Raw genomic sequence first — 20,536 nt, 5'->3', positions numbered from 1 at the left:
GGCAGACCATCCTGGCTTAACACGGTGAAACTCACCCCTACTAAAAATACAAAAACTAGCCGCATGAGGTGGCAGGCTTCTGTAGTCCCAGCTACACGGGAGGCTGAGGCAGGAGAATGCCTAAACCCGTGAGGCGGAGCTTACAGTGAGTTGAGATCCGCCACTGCACTCCAGCCTGGTGACAGAGTGAGACTCAGTCCCAAAAAGAGAGAAAAAGAAAATAATAGATGAAAATGATACACTCAAGCAGTTGGGCCAGAGGGGAATTACCATGGCAAGAAAGAAGAAAAGGTGACTAGCACCCAGAATTTCAGCCTCGCTCTTCTTCATTGGCCTAAAAATTTTGTAGGTAGGCTGTAGGATTGGACTTTGCACTCCTTCCTCTGGCTGCCAGAGTAAAGAGGCAGGACTGTGGTTCTGATTCATGGTGCCCTTATGTTAGGGAAAGAAAGCAAGCATGACTAGGCACGCATGGCTCACACTCAGATCCCAGCACTTTAAAAGGCTGAGGCGAAGCCGCATCCCTTGAGGCTAGAGTTTGAGACCAGCCTGGGCAACACAGACACCATCTCTACAAAAAGGAAAAAAATCAGCTGGGTGTGGCAGCAAATGCCTATTGCAGCTGAGTTGTGAGGATTGCTTGAGCCCAGGAGTTTGAGGCTGCCGTGAGCCAAGATCGCACTGTCAAAGACCTGCCTGTGACAGAGGAGACCCCATCCCAAAAATCAAATGCGGAAAAGCATGGTGTGTTTCCCCTGCCCTGAGGCTGACTCTGCAGGGCTACTGCTGTACATTGGTAACTGCTCGTGTCCTATTCACAGATCTGCCGGAGGCTCTGGGCAATGACCCCAGGACTCCAGGCCAGAGGGGTCTGAAGCCGTTTGGGGAAGCAGCAGGACTCCTTGGGAAGATGGCCATGGCCCCAAGCCCTTCCTGGTGCAGGTGTACACCAGCCCCGTGGCTGTGGCCGTGTGGGAATGGCAGGACGGGCTGGGCACCTGGAGCCTAATAGCCATTGCCTGCAGCCCCATCGGCAGCAGCAGTTTGGTCCAGCAGGCCAACGCCTGCCTGGAGCCTGCCTAATAGTGTCCCCCTTTGGGCCAGGCAGACCCCTCGCTGGCCCCTTACATCATTGACCTCCCCAGCTGGACCCAGTTCCGCCAGGACACCCAAGACGTACTCACACATATCTGGGCTGGCCAATCAAGCCCCTGCCTGTGCCAGGTGTTGGGGTGATGGACGTGACCTACAGAGCTGCTCTCTCCCTGCAGCACACGTGGTGGTAGGTGGGTGCAGTGAGTGGGAACATCCACACAGGTTGAGTGCAGCTCACAGGAGATGCTGTGGGAGGCCCTTCCTTGTCTCACAGAAAGCAGTCACTGTCCTGACCGCAGAGGTTGGAGGGTCTCTTTGGCAGGCAGGCTGGCATGGAGGGCTGGTGCGCCATGGGAGTTCAGAGGGCCCTGCCTGCTCACTCATGGTTGTGTGCTCCTGGCAGGCAACTGCTCTCTGCATGTGTGCATTGCTTTTTGGTCTATGGCGTGTTTTGATCTTTTTGAGACGGAGTTCAGTCGCCTGTTGCCCAGGCTGAGTGCACAATGGTGATCTCGCACTGCAACCCCTGCCTGGTTCGAAAGCAATTCTGCCTCTAGTTTCGGTAGCTGGGATTACAGGCTCCACAACCACACCTGGCTAGCTTCTTGTATTTTAGTGACAGACAGGTTTTGCCATGTTGGCTAGGCTGGTCTCAAGCCCTGACCTCAGGTGATCTGCCTGCCTCAGCCTCCCAAAGTGCTGGGATTACAGGCGTGCGCCACCGCGCCTGGACCTGCAGTGTGTTTTGATCAGCATTATTGAGAATGAGGCACCAGTTTCCTCTTGGAGCCGTCCCTTCCTCCATTCCAGGGTGATTTTGTCCCCAGGGCCATCTGACAATGTTTGGAGACATTGTTGGTTGTCACAGCTGAGTGGGTGGGAGGTAAGTTCCTGGCATCTGGTGGGTGGAGGCCAGGGATGCTGCTCACCGTCCTGCAGCCTATAGGGCTGGCCCTGAAATAAGGACTTATTGGTCTATAGTGCTACCAAAAGCATGACTTGAGAAACTGGTTTTTCCTTTTTTTTTTTTTTTCCAATTTTAATTTTAAATTTTTTTTAAAAGTATGAGATTTTTTTTCTTTTTTTGTTTTTGTTTTTTGTTTTTTGTAGAGACAGGGTCTCCATCTCCCTGTGTTGCCCAGGCTGGTCTTCAACTCCTGAGCTCAAGTGATCTTCCTGCCTTGGCCTCCGAAAGTGTTGGGATTATAGGCTTGAGCTATCAGGCCTGGCCCTGGAAACTCTGTGTTAATCTTTGTCAGGAGTGTCGTAGAGTCTGTGAAAACTGTGGCTGTCAGTCAGCTCCCAAGTCATCGCCTTCACGTTGTGTGAAGTCAACTGAGAAAGATAGCAGACAGGATAAATAATAACAATCAAATTGTGTATATTGTGAAGCGGAGAGCAGGAAGTGTTAATTGGGGAATGAAAGTGGCAGGTGTCATAGAGGCCGTGGATTTGAAGTTAGCTGGGTATAGTGTCATGTGCCTGTAGTCCCAGCTCTTCAGGAGGCTGAGGCAGGAGGATCGCTTGAGCCCAGGAGGTCAGGGTGGCAGAGAACTATGATCACATCACGGCACTGCAGCCTGGGCGACAAAGGGACTTGTCTGCAACAAATAAACAAATAGCAGCATGACTAAAAATTTTACCAGTTCCTATTTAACAATAAGGAAAAAGAATTTGAACGTTCCCTGTATTTTGGGGATGCTAGCAGACTAACCTTTTGTTTTTCTTTGGAAACAGGCAATATGAGGCTAAAAGTGACACCTTGTTCTCCATTCAGCCCTGGCCGAGGTGTGCTTGCCTGGGAGTGGGTTGAGCGACGATGGCTCCTGGACCGCCTACTGCCAAAGGCCCAGACCTGGGAGCAGCAGGTGGGCTGGGGCAACCAGTTTCATGGATCACTGCTTGGGGTACAACTACACTGTCAACTATGCCACCCAAACGTGACCAACAGATTTCCAGCTTGCCAGAGGTGCGGCGCCAGAAGGCCGCTTTACCTGTGACTACTCATCATCAGCCCGCCGTAGCCACATGGGCGTTGCCTGCTCTTGCCACCAGTGCCTCAGCGGCAGCGGAACTGGCCCCGTGGTCAGGCCAAGTCACGCCACTCCACTCCAACCCTCCCCTGCGCTACCCCGCCTCCCCCAGCACCCCCCGCACAGGACCGCTTTTAGGCTTTAATTCCATCAGGTTTACAGCAAACCTCACTCTCCGCTCGGCCTGCTTCAGGCTGAACACACCACCCCTGGGGCTGCTCCTCCTGTTGGGGAGCCAGCCCTCACCGCTTCCAGCCTCCCACCTGGGACTGCAGCACCTGCCCCAGACTTCTCCACTTGGTGTGCAGTCAGGCACGCGGGCAACAGCCACTCGTTTTGTCTGCCCTGTGTTTCCGCCCTTACTTGGCTGGGAAGACTCACCCCAATTCCTGCAGACGCGGCTCCTGCCCCCTGGGTGGTCCCTGCCATGGCATCTCATTTGCATGTGCCATGTGGGTGCTGAGGTGCCGTGGCCGTCCAGAGCCTACCTGACCCCTTGTACCTGAGTCCTGGTGGTCACCACACGGGTTAGAATCTACAGTCCTTTCACTCACGAAGGCATGGACCCTCATGACGAGAGCAGAGTTAGAGCCCAGGTTTCAAGCCATGGGCTTCATGGCTGAAAGACATTGTGCCCGAGAACACCGGGTCACTGCCTGTACACTGACTCCTGCCATGTGCCAGGTCGCGAAGACCCAGAGACCAGAGCTGGGCCAGCTCCCACCGCGCAATTCAGCTCCAGTGTGGGGGCTGTCAGCACGGTGTGAGGGAGGACAGAATGTGGAGCATGTAGTGCATGGCAGGCATGGGCGACCGCCCTGCTGATGCAGCCCAGCCCAGAGTGCCTGGTAAAGCACTCAGCTCCTTGAGAGAGAGTGAAGGATACCACGGGCCCAGTGCAGACCAGAGCAGGTGGCATTTAAAGTGAGGAGATTGGCCAAGCACAGAGGCTGACACCTTTAATCCCAGCACTTTGGGAGGCCAAGGCAGGAAGATCATTTGAGCCCAGGAGTCAGAAACCAGCCTGAGCAACATAGTGAGACCTCATCTCCACACACACAAAAAATTTTTAATTAGCCAGGCATGGTGGTGCACACCTGTGATCCCAGCTACCTGTGAGACTGAGGCAGGAGGATCAGCTTGGAGCCCAGGAACAGGCAGCAGTGAGCTGTGATCGTGCCACTGCACTCCAGCCTCTAGGGCAACAGAGCTGAGACCCTGCTCCAAAGCTGGGGCCCCAGTGGCTCATGTGTGTAATCCCAGCACTTTGGGAGGCCAAGGTGGACATATCATCTGAGGTCAGGAGTTTGAGACCAGCCTGGCCAATATGGTGAAACCCATCTCTGCTAAAAATACAAAAATTAGCCAGGCATGGTGGTCAGCACCTGTAACTCAGCTATTTGTAAGGGGCCGCAGGCAGAACTCTTGAACCCAGGAGCGGATGCTGCAGTGAGCCGAGACCATTTCACTGCACTCCAGCCTGGGTGACAAAGAGGAACTCCATCTCGGCCGGGCGCTGCAGCTCAAGCCTGTAATCCCAGCATCTGGGAGGCCGAGACGGGGCGGATCACGGTGGCCGATCGAGACCATCCTATGCAACAATGCAAAAGAAACCCCTGCCTCTACTAAAAATACAAAAACTAGCCGGCCAGGTGGCAGGCTCTGTAGTCCCAGCTACTCGGGAGGCTGAGGCAGAATGCGTGAACTCCGGGAGGCGAGCCACAGCAGTGAGCTGGAGATCCTGCCACTGCACTTCCAGCCTGGGCGACAGAGCAAGTACTCCGTCTCAAAAACAAAAACAAAAACTCCATCTCAAAAAGATAGTCAGGAACCCCTGATTTGGCCATGTGAATGGCCACACAAGTAGCTCTCTGACGCTTCCGCTGACTTGGGGCTTCGTCATTCATTATTGAGAGTGTTGGGCTTGGAGCACATTTTGAGAATTCAGAGTGGTAGCTGGGACGGGGCTTTCCGAGAGTGTGCTGGTGTGGGTGGTGAGGGAGTGTGTGGGCCGCACTGGCCCTGGTCAGCATCCTGCTGCCTCCCTGCTCACTGGCCCACCCCTGCCTACTGCACCCACGTCAAGGGCTGAAACTTCTCAGGGTGGTCGAGACTTCTTCATGCACTTCTAATTCCAGTATTTTTCTCAGATCAGGTGTTTCTGAGACTTCTGTCACTTGTGTAAGACACAGTGACAGCCACCCCACTCATTGGTTCTGTATTTATGTGCCAGGCCTCCTGAGCAGGGGCTGCTGGAGGACTTACCCAGTGCCACGCCCAGCCTCAGGCTGAGCAGTGTTCTTCACTTACAGGGGAGCACGTCCAGGCCCATGAGGTTGGTGACACAGCCAGCAAGCCAGCCAGAGCTGGGATTCAGCCCAGGCCCCAAGAGTACGCTATCTGGGGCACATGGGGAGTTCTTGATGCTCCCGGGAAGGCAGGGGGCTCTTTTAATACATTTTAATTTTATTTTGTTACTATTTTTAGAGACAGGGTTTTACAAGTCACCCAGGCTAGAGTACAGTGGCACAGTCATGGTTCCCTGCAGGCTCGAACTGCTGTGCTCAAGTGATCCTCCTGCCTCAGCCTCCTGAGTAGCTGGACTACAGCGCATAATTCACCACACGCCAATTTTTCAGTTTTATGTATTGGCACATCTTGCCATGTTGTCCAGGCTAGTCTTGAATTCGGCTCAAGTAATCCTTCAGCCTTCCAACATGAGATTATAGGCATGATACACTCTGCTTCTCCAAAAGGCCTCTTGAGGGATGAGCTAGGAAGAGGCCAGTAGACAGGAGAGTGATGGGCCTTGGGTGAGTTAGAGTTCTCTTGGGCATCTTCTGCCAGGAGTTGGGGCACGTGCATCTGAGATCATTCTGGGAGTTGCGACAGGAAGGTGTTATTGGGGTTCTCTTGAGGACACAGACATAGGCAAGCCGGGCTCAGGGAGGTGCTGCCTCAACTTCCCGCCCTGAATATCTGGGTCAGCCTGTTTCAGAGAACAGTGTACTCTATCTACAGGCCCAGGAGGGTTCTTAGAGGCACTGGGACTTCTGTCAGTTCTGTTTCACCCAGCCTCCTGGAGCTTCTTAAGTTCTTAGGAATTATTTTGAGGCAAATTTCTGGATAGTGCTAGAGCGGGATTCTCTTAATGTGGCTTTGTTCCTTTCTCCTGGTATTGGGCCCCACTGGTCTCTACTAAACCATTTGCGTGTCCCCCAATATTTCTCTGGGGTCCCCATCCCTAGCCTGAGGGCCCAGAAGTGCTGACGTGGGTCCCACTGGGGCCAGGCAAGTTACAGAAAAGAAGGTGGCTGGGCCAGTCCGTCTTCCTTGGTGCTGGGCTGGGCTTGCTGTGTCTTGCCCCACATTTAAGTCAGGAGGGAACCAGGCCAGCAGGCTCTGTTAGTAGAACCAGCCTCAAAGGGGCCTGTCTCCGGGGGCAGGAAGATCCTGATCTTTGGTTTTCTTTGGGAGCTGGGGAGGCGATCTCACTCCTGCACGGGCCTATCCTCACAAAAACAGGCTTTTCTGCCTGCCTGATTTATAAAGCGAGGCTCCCCTGCAGAAGAACCTCCTGACGGGCAGAGCCAGATGGGGCTTAGTGGGCCTGGACCCTTAACTAGCAGGTGAGCGAGCTTCTCACAGCCAAGTGCTTGTCAACAGCAGCAGGTGAAAGTTACCTTGGATGTGGGGGCAGGCAGGGCAGGCGGGGCCCTTCTAGAGCCACCGCCATGGGCTGGGAAGGCCCGAGAACCGACTTTTTACTGGCAGCCACTAGAAATACCATGTGAACGCATGAAATCGAAAAATTTCCTGGAACTCATGTGCACAGCTTCCACGTGGCCCCTGGGAATAGGCCGTGATACAAGAAAGTGTGTCATCTGGGCTGAGTTGGGTTAGTAAGGGTAGATTTGTAGCTGAAGTTGATCTCCTTTAAGACCAGAACCAGGTTTCAATGATATTGGATGGAAATCTTTCCTAAATGTGTCATGCACGCTCTTGTCTCCCTTAACGGAGAGCGTGTGGCACTGCATAGCACTTGGATGGTTTAAAAGGGCGATTCAGCAGTCTGTCACAGCTCAGCAAGGTGGCCTGGGGCGCCTTTGTTTCACAAATGGCCTAGTGGTCTCTACAACCATGTACTACCAGCTCTGTGGCTTGTTGGCCGGTGGGCGGCTGCTGCTGCCCCTGCCTTCTTTTGGCCGGTCACTTCCCCCTGGCATCCCAGTGACCCATGGCACACTACATATCTTTTTGCTTTTTCGCCGGGACAATAATGTCTGTCTGGTAGATGCTGGGCCTTCCTCGGCCTGACTCTAAGGTATGGGTGCAGGCCCTCCCTGCAGGCAAGGCACACTTGCTGAGGTATATAGAGCTGGGAGAGAGGACAGGGACACACCCCACTCACTCCATGCCAAAGTGCCAAAGGCCAGAGGAAGGTGGTGGACATGCAGCCCTCCTCCTGGGCCGTCAATGTCGCACGGAGAGACTGACTTCCTCCACTCACCATTGAGATATATGGCGGCCATGCCATTACGCTTACATGCTTGTGCAGTAAGGTGCTTGTTGTCCATCCAGGTTTTAAAGGTAGAATACACGCCCAGGCTGGTCCCAAACTCTTGGCCTCCCAAAGCACTGGGATTACAAGTGTGAGCCACCGTGCCCTGCCTCTTCTTCTTTTGAGCTGAGAGGCTGGACTGGCTGCCTCTGAGGTTGCCTTCTGCTTTATTGTTGCTGTGGTTTTCAGGATGTAGCTAGGGCCCTACAGGAAAGTACCCAGGACCTTAGCTCATTTCACCTCCCTGTTCTGCAAGACCTGGTCCACGATACTTGTCCTGAGTTCTCACCGTTCCATGTGGCCTTTGGGAATCATCCTCATAGGTAGAGGAATTGAGGCTCGGGAAGGGGACTTGCCCATGCAAGACACTGCTTTGATGGAAGATACGCTTAGCATCGTCCAGCCTCTGCAGCTCATGGGACTGGCTGCCAGCCCCAGTCCCAGAGGGTGTGGCCTTGGAGAGGGGCTTTGGATCTCCTTCCTCTCCGGCCTCCTGGTTTTGCCCCTCGCCCTGCATAGAAAACTCCCGGAGTCCTCATGTCTCACGTTTCCCACGCTGTCTGGGATCTTCTGGAGATGGTCACAGACAGGAAAGCCAGGGAGGGCCTGATAGGCGGACCAGGAGTCGGGGAGAGGAGGAGGGTGCCTGAGGTCATGACTGTAGGGACTTCTCAGAGAAGGACACTTCAGGGGGCAGTTGGTGCCCCCATCTGGGAACGTTCTGCAGGTCCGAGCCCTCTGAGGATGATGAGGGCGATTGATAACCTCTGAGGTTCCATCCACCCCTGGGGGCCCCCATCTTGGGAACCTCTGTATCCTTGTATGGTTCAGTTCCTAGAGGTCACAGCAGGGACACACACCGGGGGGAACTGTGATTATATGGGGGAAGTGGTGATATTTTTAGAGCTTTCTGCAGAACACACTCCTGGTTTCCTGCTCTCCAGTCACACAGGTGAGCTTCATTGGAAGCCTCCCACCAGCTTCTGCTTTCTGCTCTAGTCCTTGGAAGCAAGGACTTCTTGTTCGTTCTTGTTAGAACAGAAGCAAGCCTTCTCGTTCAGATATCGCGGCCTCTCCTGGGTAAAGCTAAAGACCCACTTACCGATTTTTCTGTAAGTGGAGTAGTCAGGGACCATCTCAAGCGGGGGTGGTAGGGGGAGGAGCACCATGGGCTTAGAGCCCCTCTGGGCCAGTGATGCCTAGCCTGCTGCATAGCCCATTTGTTTTGTAGACTTGCAGTGCCAAACTTCAGCTTTCTGGGCTCCAACTAAGGGCTTGAGCTCAGTGCTGCCCTAGAGGGTCCTGAATGCCTTCACTTACAGAACCTTAGAGTTGCAGAGACCATCAGAGAAAAAGAATTAAGAGGGACACCTGTAATCCTTAACGCTTGGGAGGTTGCAGCAGTGGTGGATCACTTGAGTTCAGTAATTAAAGACTAGCCTGCCAATATGGTTAAAACCCCGTCTCTACCACAAACAGCCGGGCATGGTGGCAGGGGCCTGTGGTCTTGATATTTAGAGGCTGAGTAAGGGAGAATTGTTGAGCCTGGAGGTGAGAGGTTGGCAGTGAGCCACCACACCACGCACTCCAGTTCGCCTGGGTGAGGAGCAAGACTCTGAGGAAAAAGCAGGGGGAAGGAAACCGGGACTGAGGAAGGGAGGGGTTTGGCTCCAATGAATGGAAGGTGAGTGCACCAGTAGAGCCAGGACCTTGACCCAGGTGTCCAGACTCCCTGCCCTTCTTGGCATTATCAGGGCCCCCAGATCCACTGCCAGCCTTGTCTTTGGATTGGGAGTAGGCGAGGAGAGCAAGAAGCTGCTGTTTGCGTGGCACAGCCGCAGAGACAATCCTGTTTAAGAACACAACAAACAAACTCAGACCATGCACAGTGGCTCATGCCCATAATCCCAGTGCTTTCGGAGGCCAAGGTGGGAGGATCTCTTGAGGCCAGGAGTTTCAGACCAGCCTGGACAACATAGCAAGATTCTGTTTATATATATATTTAAAAACTAAATAGATGTGGTGGCTTCACCTGTAGTCCCAGCTACTCAGGAGGGTGAGGCAGGAGGATCACTTGAGCCTAGGAGGTGGAGGCTGCAGTGAGCTATGATTGCACCACTGCACTCCAGCTAAGGGCTTGAACTCCAACAGAGCAAGAGCCCAACTTTGTGAGCCCAGCATGCTTCCACCATGTCACTCTGCTGGCATGACCCTACTCCCTCTAAAAAGAAATATGATGAATTTAAACCAATGAGGTTAGGTGTGGAAAATACCATCCCAGCATCTTGGGAGCTGGAGGTGGGCAGATTTGGAGGTCAGGAGTTTGAGACCAGTTTGCCAATATGACGCAAACTCTCTGCCTTACTAAATATACAAAAATTAGTCGATGTATGGCACACACCTGTAATCCCAGTTATTGTGAGGCTGAGGCATGAGAACTTTTCTGAACCCAGAGGCAGATGCTGCAGATGGCCAAGACTATGCCACTGCACTCCATCCAGCCACACAGTGAGACCCCTGCCTTGGAAAAATAAATAAAAGACCAAATGAGTGACCTGAATATAATCATTGTAGGGAACAAGACGGTAATCCCAGCACTTTGGGAGGCCAAGGCAGGCAGATCACGAGGTCAAGAAATCAAGACCATCCTATAACATATGCAAAACCCCCATCTCTACTAAAAATACATAAATTAGCTAGGCATGGTGGCATACAGCCTGTAGCCCCAGCTACTTGGGAGGCTGAGGCAGGAGAATTGCTTGAACCTGGGAGGCGTGAGACAGCAGTGACAAGATCACACCACTGCACTCCAGCCTGGCAACAGAGCAAGACCACCTCCTCCCTCCCTCTCAAAAGAAAGAAAATTACCACTGGTACAATACTCTGAAGTTTTTTTTTTCTTGATTTTTCAAATTAGTTTCTACTACTGTCCTCTTTCTGTCCCAGGATCCAATCTAGGGTCCCACTTCACTTCCAGTTCTTATTCTCCTCGTCCTTCTCTGGGCTGGAACAGTTTGTCAGTCTTTATCCTTCATAACCTTGTTACTTTCATAGAGGTGCTTTATTGAATGTCCCTTAATTTGAGTTTGTCTTAAGTTTTCCCATGTTTCGACAAAGATAATGCCCTTCATTATTTCTTTTTTGACAGAGCCTCCAGCCTGTGCTGGAGTACAGTGGTGAGATCATAGCTCACTGCAGCCTTGAACTCCTGTTCAAGTGATCTCCCACCAACCTCTCAAGGCGGCATAATACACACAGGCGATGCCACCACACCTAAGCTAGTTTTTCTTTTTGGAGATGGGGTCTTGATTGTTGCCCAGGCTAGATAATGCATTTTTGACATTAAATCCCCCCAAAATGGTGTGTCCCTCCCAGAGCATCGTATCATGGGGTGATACTGACTTGTCTGTTACTGGTGACGAAGGTCATGAGCATTTGCTAAAGTGGTTTCTGCCAGGTGTCTCCTCTAAACAGGTGCTATGAGAACCTGCATTTTTTGTTTGTTTGTTTTTGAGACAGGATTCTCTCTCTGTTGCCCAGGCTGGAGTGCAGGGTGTGGGAGCCTTGCTCATTGGAACCTCTGCTGCCCAGGGTTCAACGATTTCTCCGCCTTAGTCCCCCTGAAGTAGCTGGGATTACAGGCACCTGCCACCACGCCATTAATTTTTAGTTTTAGTAGAGATGGGATTTCACCATCTGCCAAGATGGTCTTGAACTCTGGACCTCAAGGGATCTACCCACCTCGGCCTCCCAAAGTGCTGAGTCACCACGCCTGGCTTTTTAAAGACGGAGTTCATTTTGTTGCCCAGGCCGGAGGCAGGTACAATCTCAGCAACCTCCACCTCCTGGGTCTATGAAAGATTTCATGCCTCATTTGATTTATATTGGGACCAGGCGTACACCACCATGCCCAGCTAATTGTTTGGCTTTTAGTAGAGATGGGGTTTCTCCATGTTAGGTGGTATCAATTCTCCTGACCTCAGGATCCACCTGCTTCAGCCTCCCAAAGGCTGATTACAGGCCAAGCCACCGTGACCCGCCCGAAGTCTGCATTTTGCTAACACTGGTAGGGCGAAATACTTTTTATTTTCTTAGATCTGGCTACAGGTATGAAATGATTGGTTTTCAGAGCCTTTTTGAGACAGGATTCACTTGTCAGCTTCCATGGCCTGACCAGGTGACGGATTGTTGGCTCACTGCAGCCCCAACCTCCTGGGTTCAAGCCACCCTCCTGCTTCAGCCTCCCAAGTACAGCGCACTCACCGCCTGGCAGACTTTTAAATTTTTAGGAGATGGAGTCCCACTATGTTGCTCAGGTGGTCCTCAAACTCCTGGCCTCAAGTGATCCTCCCACCTCATCCTCCCAAAGTGCTGGAATTACAGGTGTGAGCCACCACACCCCTCCTGAGTCCTCTGAATTGCCCAGGAAAAACAAAACTAGTTATCTCTACACACAGAGGCACCCAAGGAGCTGCGGAAAGCTGCCAAGGCACCTCAGTGACTTATTTGGTGATGAGTACAGTGGCTTTCTCTCACTCAGTTTCTGATAAGCTGCAGCACCAAGTTTGCTCTTTTCCCAGTGCCTCCTCTCAGCGGTCCGTCCTGCAGTCCGGGGAGCATCCCTGCCACTGTGCCCGTGCAGATGCCAAAGCCCAGCAGAGTCCAGCAGGCGCTCGCAGGTAGGTGCCTGCCCTTGGGCTGCAGAGCAGTCCAGTCTGACTCAGTGGGGAAGAAATTGTGATGTGGGGCCTTGTCACCCTCTGGATCCTCAGGGAGAGCCATGGCTTCCAGGGGAGCAGCTTTTCTGGTGATGTGAAGTCCCCCAGAGTGAGCCCAGGCACCCATCCTTTGGCTCTCTGGGGACGTGGGTCCTGATGACGGTGGGCGCTCGAGTGCAGAACTTTTCATATCCTTTAACATTTTTGCATTGAATTGCATTATATTTAAATAGTCATTTGTCCTGAAATGTTTTAAACATTTCTTAAAGGAGCCCCCTCTCTGGGAATTAATGACCTATTTCTGCTGCATACCTCATCTTGAATAAGAAGCACCTTTTGGGTCCAGCCAGATCTTGTGCTGTACTAACCATACATCTGCACATCTTGAACTGTTTTGGGTTTCATTTAATTTTTAGAAACAGCCCTTGCCTTGTCACACAGCATGGGACAGGCAGGCATGCTTAACCCAGCTCACTGTCTGAACTCTGGGCTCAAGCAATGCTTTCACCTAGTGATCCCAAAAATACTCTACTACATTGGTCTCTCGCATCCATTCTGTTTCAGCAGCCTGGGTAGCAGGGGTTTGGTAGAAGCCCACACATGGCAGGGTTTTGGTTTTTCTTTTTCTTTTTGAGACAGAGTCTGTTCCCTGTCACCACTGGAGTGCGCGGAGCGGGATCTCAGCTCACTGCAACCTCCCTGCCTCCCAGGTTTAAGCAGTTCTCCTGCCTCAGCCTCTCCCGAGTAGTTGGGGATTATAAATGCCTGCCACCACACCCAGGTAATTTTGTATTTTTAAACAGAGATGGGTGTCGCCATGTTGACCAGGCTGGTCTTGAACTCCTGACCTGCCCCATCCACCCACCTTGGCCTCCCAGTGCTGGGATTACAGGCATGAGCCACCATGCCCCAGGCCTTTTTCTTGTTGCAGAGGATAGGATCTTGCTGTGTCTCTCAGGCTGGTGTGCAGGCTTAGGCCATAGCTCACTGCAGCCTCCAACCCCTGGGCTGAAGCGATCCTTCTGCCTCATCATCCTGAGTAGCTGGGATTACAGGCACATGCCACCATGCCCGCCAGTTTTTTTATTTTTTATAGAGACAGGGTTTTACTATGTTGCCCAGGCTGGTCTTGAACTCCCAGGCTCAAGCCATCATCCTGCTTTGGCCTCCCAAAGCACTGGGATTCCCATCACGAGCTGCCGCGCCCAGCTGAGGTTATTTTCTAACTTCTGGAAAGTGCGAGGTATGTCAGGAGGTAGATGGCACCGCCGTTGCTCACAGGGTGATGTAGCAGAATTCAGTGAGTTGGTGTTTTAGGTGAGTCGCTGTCATAGTGCAGGGTGGCTGAGAGGGGACAAGTCTGGAGGCAGGGCGGCTAGTGCAAAGCCTGATCTCAGACCTGGGGGCACCAGCCAAGGCCTGACCAGCTTCAAGGTAGTGGAGTGGAGTAGGAGGTTTGGTTTGAAACATTCAGAGGCAGGAGCCGTCAGGCTGAGGGTTGTGAGGGGGGATTGGGGGTAGACTGAGGCCTGCTGGAGCACAGCCAGTCATGACTCAGGAGCAGCCTAGGGCTTGGTGTGTGGAGCACAGCCAGTCATGACTCAGGAGCAGCCTGGGGCTTGGTGTGTGTGAATTCATTGCATCCTTAAATCACTGAGGTAGGGGCTTTTGTGCCCATTTTCTTTTTTTTTTTTTTTCGAGACGGAGTCTCGCTCTGTCACCCAGGCTGGAGTGCAGTGGCCGGATCTCAGCTCACTGCAAGCTCCGCCTCCTGGGTTCACGCCATTCTCCTGCCTCAGCCTCCCGAGTAGCTGGGACTACAGGCGCCTGCCACCTCGCCCGGCTAAGTTTTTGTATTTTTAGTAGAGACGGGGTTTCACTGTGTTAGCCAGGAAGGTCTCGATCTCCTGACCTCGTGATCCGCCCGTCTCGGCCTCCCAAAGTGCTGGGATTACAGGCTTGAGCCACCGCGCCCGGCCTGTGCCCATTTTCATTAGAGGAAACAGGCTTGGAGAATTAAAAAATTCTCTGCCAGCCCTTGGCAGAGCTGAGACACAGCCCCGGGCCTTCTTGCCTATGACAGTTTGGTGCTGCTGAGTCTGGGGGGAGGTTTGGAGGGACTGATGGCTGTGGAGTGGCCAGTGGAGCTGTTCTGGGGCAGTGGGATTTGGCTGTGGGCCTCAGAAGAGCAGTTTGTGGCGGAATGAGGTGCCCCGACCCCTCACTGGAGCGTGTGCGCTAGAGACCGCGGGCGGGACTCTGGGAAGAGAAGCCTGAAGAGAAAATGAAGGAGCAGCCAGAGAGGTGGGGGCAGGAGGGAGAGGAGCTGGAGTGGGGCAGGGGAGACGGAATGAGCAAGACGCACTGGCCAGAAAGTCCCTGCCCACTGAAGTCACCATGCGGCGCCGTGGGGAAGTCACAGTGTACCGTGTATGCGCGTGTGCGTGGGCGGCCGTAGTGGTGTTGGAGACAAGTTGTGGGTAAACAGACGGGGCCCCCACACGGTTCCTCATGGCCTAGCTCCTTCCAGCTCTGGGGCTGTCGCGAGCCTTCGTGGCCAGGCCTGACAGCGACCTCTGAGGCCATGACACAGATCTGAGTGCCCAGGATGTGGAGTTACCACCTGCCCCCTTCCTCTGCTCTTGAGGCTGAAGGTTCTATCCAGGCTGCGTCCCAAATTGTCCATCCTGTTCTCTGTCCCCGTGGCTCTCAGAGCAATCCCGTAGCAAAGCAGGTATTTTAACGTCCGTTTTACTTGTGGGGAAACAGATTCGGGAAGCTGGTTCAGGCCTAAGGAAATAGGAGAGCCTGCAGGCTGTGTAGCCTGCTGCCTCCCCCAGTTCAAGGCCCAGTGTTGGTGCCTGTTGGGGGAGCGTTGTCTAGGGGAGCGGGGAATGAGAGGAGCCTGGCCAGCACCCCAGAGCCAGAGCTGGAGAGCGGTGTCCTGTCACCCTGGCGTGCTTGTGGGTTGAGGAATTATACCATGCCCGGCTGCAGAGACGAGTCTTCGTGCACAGGGTTTTGCAAGGAGGTTTATAACCAGGAGGTCATGCTTTGGAAGGACTGGGTGCTGGAGGCGCTGCTTCCAGGTGATGGTGCCTCCAGGTGACAGCTCCCCTGGCTGTGGCATAGCCCAGCCCCTCCTTTATCGGGTGGGGGTAGGGACTGTGAGGCTGGGGCCAGGGTCTCCACCCCTCCTCTGGTCACAACAGTGGTCCATCCACAGCTCACACTGCTGCCCGGGGCAGGGGTGGGTGTCAGCAGCCTGCCCAGGACTGCTCAGCTGGTGAGGGCTAGCACTGGGCTCGAACCCAGGCTGGGAGGTCAGAGCACACAGAGGAGAGGCTTGGATCTCAGCCCTGGCCCTGGGTGCTAGAAGGAGGGGTGTCTGCAAATTGGAAGTGAGAGTCAGTGAGTGGGGGCTTCACTCTTCGGGGCTCTGACAGCGGGAATCCTCCCAGATGGGTGGAGAAAAAGGCTGTGGCCCTCTGAGTTATTCAGGTGATTCGGGGGCTGTCAGGAGTTTGGGGGGCTGTCCCTAGCCCTCCTCCTCTCCAGGCTTCTGGGTTGAAACTTGTGTGTTTGTGACTTGAATTCAGGGGAGTGGGTCCTGCCTTAAAAAGGACACGCATGTCGCTCATGTGGCCTCCTGGGGGCTGGTGGCGGCCCAGGGATGTCTTCATTCCTCAGCAAACACAGAGGGCTGCAGGCCTCCCAGGGACCAGGCACTGGAGATGCAGCTGCGGGCGGGACCTCGTGGAACTGGTGCTGAGGGAAGACAGTCCATAGAAGCAGAGGAGAGTGCATAGCAGGAGTCGTCCAGCAGAGCGGGGCAGGAGGCTTGGAGGCACAGGCCCCGTCAGGCGGTGTTCAGGGAAGGCCTGCCCACCGAGGCAGTGCTGCCGGAGAACCCTGGGTAGGGAGATGTGTTCTGGTCTTTGGTCCTCCCAGAGGACGCGGGTAGTGCAGAGGCACCAGGTTCTCTTGAGGAAAACTGCATCTGTCCCTGTCCTTTCCCATCTCTCTGCCACCGCGCCCGCTTGTCCTTCTCTCCACCCAACATTCAGTTCCCACAGGAACCGCATTTGAGCCAGGAACAAGCTTGGGACGTTGAGGGCATTACGCTCCCGGGCTTGAACCTCCGTCCTCTGATGCACGCTTTGGTGTCTCCTGCTGAGCGGCCACTGCAACTCACCCTGCCCGCCTTGGCTGTGCTGCCCAGGCTGGTGGCTGGCCTCCGCTTCTGTCCGCACAGCCAGGCACATGTGCCGGGTTGAGAAACTTTGTTCTTCTAGTGGGGGCGCCGTGGCTGGCCCTCACCCCTGAGTCACGCCGTCTGTTCCTGCGTGGGGAGTGGGGTCCAGGAGGGCTGGGATCTCTACCAACTCCCCCGGCACCCGACTGTGCCCAGCCTCTAAGCCAGGTTCTGCAGACCCCGGAAGCCACCTTAAGGGATGGCTAAGAAGCTCCGGGCTTCCCCTTTCCCTGGAGAGGAGGTGCTTTTGACCTGACTGACGAATGACAGGGAGGACCGGGGAGCTGGCACTATGGAGAGCAGGGTAGGCCGAGGGTGTGGCAGAAACGGGTTCGTCCAGCAGGAGGACACGCTATGTCCCAGGAAGTGCTGGGTCATCAGGGAGCACAAAGGAAGCAGTGTCAGAGGAGGGTCTCCCCAGGACAAGTGCGGGGCTCCCTGCAGGTATTGGGCAGCGGTGAGCCCTGGAGAGAGTGGCCGGTCCGTCTCAGCATAGCTGCTGACCGCAGGCCCACCCTTGCCCGACGGCATCAGGGCCACAGCCTGGGGCTTTGCTGCAGCCCAGCCCTCACAGGATGAGGACGCTGCGGTGTGGGAGCAGGCCCAGGGGCCACGTTCCTGCCCGTCCACCCCAGTGCTGTCGCTGAAGGCCGTGGCACGCAGATCAGCCAGGAGGGGTGTGGAGCACACACAGCGAGCGCCGGGTGGAGGCTGGAGGCCTGGTAACCCCAAGCCAGGAAGGCCAGGGGCCTCCTGGGGAAGCTGAGCCCTTGGAGCCAGCCCCCCCCAGGAGACCCCATGCCCTGGGCGGCTTTCTGGAGTGGTGTCCTCCGCCCTCTGCTCTCCTGAAGTCACGGGCTCCGTCCAGTCCCCACCTGCACACTGAGGGCATGGGCTTGTCTGTGGACCCTGGGGCCAGGGCTACCATGAGCCAGGCTGCCCCACCCTCTGGTTCCTGGCCTGGGTAGTCCTGGCAGCCCCTAGAGGCTGCATTCCCCAGGAAGACCTGTGGGTCCCTGTGGCCATTGATGGTGTCACGTCCTTGGCCTGAGCAGAGTTTGTTGGCGTCACATGCCGAATGAATCTTCTAATGTCTCTCCCTCTCTGCGTGTCTGATCTCACACCCGTGCAGGCATGACGAGTGTTCTGATGTCAGCCATTGGACTCCCCGTGTGTCTTAGCCGCGCACCCCAGCCCGCCAGCCCTCCCGCCTCCCGTCTGGCCTCTAAAAGTCACAGCTCAGTTAAGAGATTGAGGAAAATGTCCGTGAAAGGTAGTTCCTGTTCCCAAAAGCTCTCTGGCCTTTGCTAAGCCTCCTTCCAGCCTCGCTGCCTCTGACTGTCCTGCACAGACGCTCTTCCTTCTCTCTGCGCCCAGTCTCCTGTGGGAAGGGGCTCAGTGGCCCTTCTCCCTGCCCTCACTCGGCAGCAGAGGCGGCCCCTGGAAGCTGACTTTCCGCCGCATTCCCAGAGTTCAGCTCCTCTCCTCTAGTCACAGCTGGCCTGTGGGGGCTTGTTCTTGAGGACTTTGTGATTTTTATAAGCAACAAGTTGTGGGTGATAGGCGGCGCCCGGCTCAGGATGCGGGGACAACCGTCCCTTCTGCCAGGGCCAGCATGTGTCTCGGGAAAGGCTCCCAGACAGTGGTCCAGGTCTACTGCCCAGGTCTGCTGCCCTGGCCCCCAGCCCTGTGTGGCCGCCACGTGGGCTGCCTGAGAGGGGTCCCTTGGTGACCTCTGCCCTGCTCGTTGCATGGCCAGGGAAGGAGAGGCTTTAGGACCACAGCAGGTTCAGGGAGTTACAGCAAGACCTGCTCGGAGCAGCCTGTGATGATCAAGTTCTGAACCTTTCCCAAGCGGGTGCTGGCCCTGCTTCCACCCCCGGGCTGCGGAAGTGTGGACTGCAGCCAGTCCAGACTCTCTCGAGTGGGCGTGGTGGCGGGCAGGGAGCGTGGTCATGGTCCTGCTGGCGCTCAGTGGCTGTGTCATCTCAGCAGGTCCTCCCGGAGCCTCCGCTTAGCAGAGGAGCTGGGCAAGGACTAGGAAGTACTCGAAGCACCTGGTATGCGGCAAGGGTGGCTTCCGATTGTGTCCGACCTCCAGCCCACAGGCGAGGAGGTGTGCTCAGGGAGGGGTGGGCCTTGAGCTCCTGCCCTCAGCCCAGGGCTCTGCACGCCCTGCCCTTCCCCTGCCCTGGGGGAGGAGCCGGACTCGTTGGCAGGCCGGGCTGGCAACCTTCTGTGGCACTTGGGTTTACCTGGGAAGGACAGGCTCTTGGCGGGTCACCTCGCTGGCCCCTTTTGAGACATGTGGCTAATGGAAAGCTCCCTTCCATTCTGAAAAGCTGCAAGGGCTGGGGTGGGTGGGCGGGGGTGGGATGCTGTGCCCGGCCTCACCCCAGGCTCACCCGGAGATGGCTCTGGAATTGGCAGGCTTTTCTAAAGGAAAAGGCCCCCCTCGGCTTGAGTAGGGCGTTCCAGTCACACGGAGGGCCACCCTGAGCCGGGGAACCATCATTCTGGTCTGGCGTTCTCGCCACAGTGACTGGAGTGTGGGTTCGGGCAGTCTTTATGGGTGTGTGGAGGGGTGGGGTGTGTGGAGGTATGTGGGGTGTTTGAGGTGTGGGGTGTGTAGAAGTTTGGGGTTGTGTGGGGTGTGTGGAGGTGTGAGGTGTGTGGAAGTGTGGGTGGGGCGTGGAGATTTCTCTATCATGCGTGTACTTTTTTTCTCTTTTTTTTTTTTTTGAGACGGAGTCTCACTCTGTCACCCAGGCTGATGCAGTGGCTGATCTCAGCCTCACTGTAAGCTCCGCCTCCCGCTCTTTAGGCTATTCTCCTGCCTCAGCCTCCCAGAGAGTAGCTGGGACTACAGGCGCCTGCCACCTCGGGCCTCCTCTCGCTAGTTTTTTTTTTTTTTTTTTTTTTTGTATTTTTATGAGACGGGAGTTTCACCCTGTTCGGCCAGGACATGGCTCTTGCATCTCTCTAACTGTGATCCTCCGCCTTGCCTCCCAAAGTGCTGGGATTACAGGCTTGAGCCACTGCCTTTCCATTTCTTTTTTCATTGAGATGGAGTTTCACTGTTGTCACTTCAGGCTGGAGAGTGGGCAACAGTAACTGGGTTCATTGCAACCTCCGCCTCCTAGGTGGGTTCAAGTGATTCTCCTGCCTCAGCCTTCCAAGTAGCTAGGACTACAGGCATGCGCCACTGCGCCCAGCTAATTTTTTATACTTTTAGTAGAGATGAGGTTTCACCATTTTGGCCAGGCTGGTCTCAAACTCCTGACCTCAGGTGATCCACCCATCTCAGCCTCCCTATTAGCACCCACCATGCTGAAGATGAGAACCCAGCATGTCTCGGAAAGGAGCAGGGGTTTTGGGACACAGGTTCTACCTCCTCATGTCTCCAGGGTGCCCTGGAAGCATCACTGACCACAAAGGAAGCCCTAGATGGGCACCAAATCACCCCTCTCTGTCCTCTGCAAAGCTGTCTGCACCCACTCCCCCGCCCGGCCCCTGCTGACTGGCCACCAGGCCCAGCGAGTTCTTCCCCACATCCCAAGCTCCCCACCTCCTGAGACCTTCTCCTTGTAGTCGCTCCAGCCCACCCTCTTCCCTTGCAAAGACTCCACATCCTCCAGGCCCAGCTTGCGTCGCTCAGGATGACCCATCACATGCCCTCTGCACCCTCCACAGCACTGACCAGAACCCTAGCAACTGCATCCACCCGTGGCTGTAACCATGGTCCTTCTACTCCTCCCCAGGTGGCAGCAACCCCAAGCCTGCCTCATTCACAGCTGCATCGCTGGGACCCAGCCGGGGCGTGCCACGTGGTGAGTATTCTAGAATGTTCTATACACCGCTTCAGAATGACAGA

At 55.0% G+C, this 20,536-nt stretch overlaps 1 pseudogene; it reads left to right on the top strand.

The window, feature by feature from the left end:
- Positions 1–846: 846 nt before the first annotated feature.
- Positions 847–19,279, top strand: LOC116274642 (annotated as a pseudogene).
- The last annotated feature ends 1,257 nt before the right edge of the window (positions 19,280–20,536 follow it).

This window comes from Papio anubis, chromosome 4 (genome assembly GCF_008728515.1).
Source record: "Papio anubis isolate 15944 chromosome 4, Panubis1.0, whole genome shotgun sequence".
Classification (NCBI taxonomy): domain Eukaryota; kingdom Metazoa; phylum Chordata; class Mammalia; order Primates; family Cercopithecidae; genus Papio; species Papio anubis.
This window is presented reverse-complemented; position numbering and strand designations above follow the sequence as displayed.